General features: G+C 61.4%; 1 protein-coding gene across 1 annotated transcript in view; it reads left to right on the top strand.

The window, feature by feature from the left end:
• The window catches only part of LOC130585508 (cilia- and flagella-associated protein 251-like), a 29,599-nt gene that overhangs the window by 22,291 nt on the left and 4,505 nt on the right, over window positions 1–2,803 (top strand). Inside the window, exon 2 of the mRNA XM_057386047.1 lies at window positions 2,743–2,794. The gene's annotated coding sequence lies outside the window, so the exon portion shown is untranslated. The remainder of the gene's footprint in view (window positions 1–2,742; window positions 2,795–2,803) is intronic.

Here is a 2,803-nt window from a genome sequence, read left to right as displayed (position 1 = left end):
TCCATCCATCCATCCATCCATCCATCCATCCATCCATCCATCCATCCATCCATCCATCCATCCATCCATCCATCCATCCATCCATCCATCCCTCTCCATCCCTCCCACAGCCGGCTCAGACCCCCAGGGCTGGGGCACAAACAGCCCTGTCCCCTCCCTGTCCCCTCCCGGTGCTCTGGGCTCGCTCACAGAGGGACAAACCCCTGTCAGGTGCCCAAAGAGCCACAGCCCGTGCCCGGGGCAGCCCCTGCGCTCGGGGCCGGGGCTGAGCTGCCTTTTGCGGTGCTCGGGCCCCGGTGATTGGGCGCTATTTTGCTCCGGCTCCCTTGGGCAGCTGTTGCTGTTCTTTACCCGGGAGAGCCGGAGCCKCTCGGGGGCTGCAGCCGACGAGGAGGCGGCGGCCGACCCCAGGTACGAATTTCTGCGGCGTTGAACCCCTGATGTGGGGCAGCCCCTGGGCACCCCCCGGGCACAGCCGGGCTCCCGCTGGCCTCGGGGGATCGGGGGCCACGGGGCTCATCCCCGGCCGGGCGTGACAGGGACAGCGCGGCAGGAGAGGCGACTATTTTTGGAAGTTTCTTTGATGTGAGTCAGCGGTGAGCGGCGACCTCGGCAGCCCGTGCGGGAGCAGCGCCGGTGGCAGCGGAGCGGAGCTGATTATTTGTTAAGCGCCTGCGATTTTGAGCGTTTCAGGGCGGATCTGGCGTGCGGGGCGTGAGTGGCTGGCAGCGGGATGGGCGGGAGGATGGATGGATGGATGGAGGGGTGGATGGGGGGACTCGTGGGCACGGCAGGGCGAGCCGAGGGCTGCAGCTGGACCTGGGGGCTGGGAGTGACCAGCCCTGCCATGGGCAACGTGTCCCTGGCATTGGTGGCCATTCCAGGTGTTGATGGCCACCCTTGGCATTGGTGACCACCCCTGGCACTGGTGGTCACCCCTGGCATTGCTGGTCATTCCTGGTACTGGTGGCCACTCCTGGCACTGGTGGCCAGCCCTGCCATTGGTGGCCATCCCTGGCATTGGTGGCCTTTCCTGGCATTGGTGGCCATCCCTGACACTGGTGGCCATTCCTGGCATTGAGGGCCATTCCTGGCACTGGTGGCCATTCCTGGCACTGGTGACCATCCCTGGCATTGGTGGCCATCCCTGCCATTGGTGGCCATCCCTGGCACTGGTGACCATTCCTGGCACTGGTGACCATCCCTGGCATTGGTGGCCATTCTTGGCATTGGTGGCCGTTCCTGGCACTGGTGACCATCCCTGGCACTGGTGGCCTTTCCTGCCATTGGTGGCCATTCCTGTCTGATCCCTCTCAGCTCAGTGAGGGTCCCTCATGGTGACACAGTCCCTGTGTGCTCAAGGAGGAACATTTGGGTTGCCCTGAGGCCACCCCCGAGCTGTCGAGGCGGGCAGGGAGCGCTCAGAGGTGGCCGAGAAGGACGGGAGCGGCTCCTTGTCCTCACCGCGGGCCATGGCCACTGCCAGGGTGTGTGACAGGCTCTGCAGGGCACGGCTCAGCCTGGCAGCGACGGCTCCTTGTGCTGGGGAGGACCTGGGGCATYGAGGGACACCCRTGTGGCACCAAATCCGTGGGAATGKCAGCCACGRACAGGGAGAAGGGCAACACAGGCTCGTGCCCTCCTCCACCTTCCCGGTGCCCCAGCCARGGAGAATGGCTGAAAAGCTCAAAATTATTGCAAGCACTCGGGGAAAACCTTTTGAGGAAAAATTCTCTGTCTTGGTGCTTTCCCTGGGTCTGGGAACCACCCCCCCCCGGAGCCACCAGGAGAGCCCTGGGGCAGAGGAAGGGCTGGACTCACCATCATTTAAACAAATCAGAGCCTTATTTTATCTCCTCTTGAAAGCAAAAACCTTTCACACCATGGCCAAAAGGTTTCCTCTTGTTATTCTGCTTCCAGCACTGAGTCACAGATTTCATCCTGGGAGCTGCTGTTTTTTCTGTGCTGAGCAAGGGGAGAATAAACTGAGTTTAGCTGGAAGGGGGCAGAAATTCTTCCTTCTGGTGAGGGCTTGGCAGGATGTGGCACTGGGCTGGGAGGTGCCAAGAGGGCTGAGYTGGGACCTTGTGGTGCCTTCCCACCCTGAAAACTCACCCAGGGCAGAGGAACCCCCCAGGACCACGAGGAGCCCCAAATCCTCCCCAGCCCTTCCTTGTGTCAGAGCCTTGGGGATCCTCACTTTGCTCTCGCACCTCAGAGCTGGGAAAAGCCCTGAGAGTCCTCCTTGAGCTTTGCAGCCCCCTTGAGGTCTTTTGWGAGGTCTTTTTWRRGKKKTTTTTKRRKKKTTTTKTKRGKTYTKYTYKRRGYYTSMYYKKMSMTTYRMRRACMYYTTKRRGKYYTTTTTTGAGGTCTTTTTTGAGGTCTGCTTGCTCCATGGTGTCTGGAGTTTCTCCTGCTGTCTGTGCAATGTCCAGCCATGCGTTCTCAGGGTGTTTGGGTGCCCTCCAGGCTGTTTGTGCCCCCGGTGCCATGGCAGAGTGGTCACTGCTGCTGTCCTGGGGTGTCCAGGGGCGCTGGTGATGTTTTGGGGCTCAGACCTTCCCATTGCACCCCTCAGAGCCTGGGGGGCTTTGTCCTGAGCTCTCTGTCCTGGGTGACACCAACAGGGGAAGCACGGCCAGATGTCCCCTCTCTGCAGGCTGGGGGTGTCACCGAGGGGTCCACACCCCCCAGGCCCTGAATTTGTCACCGAAGGGGCCACGCTGTGCTTGTCTTTGACAGATGCCAACRCTCCGGTGAGCAGCGAAGGCACAGCCAGGGTGGCAGAATCCATGTGAGTGCT

The sequence above is a fragment of the Malurus melanocephalus genome, unplaced genomic scaffold (genome assembly GCF_030028575.1).
Source record: "Malurus melanocephalus ecotype Western Australia unplaced genomic scaffold, MMel_1.1 scaffold_903, whole genome shotgun sequence".
Classification (NCBI taxonomy): Eukaryota; Metazoa; Chordata; class Aves; order Passeriformes; family Maluridae; genus Malurus; species Malurus melanocephalus.
The sequence above is the reverse complement of the archived record's forward strand: the minus strand, read 5'-3'. Positions and strand labels throughout refer to the sequence as shown.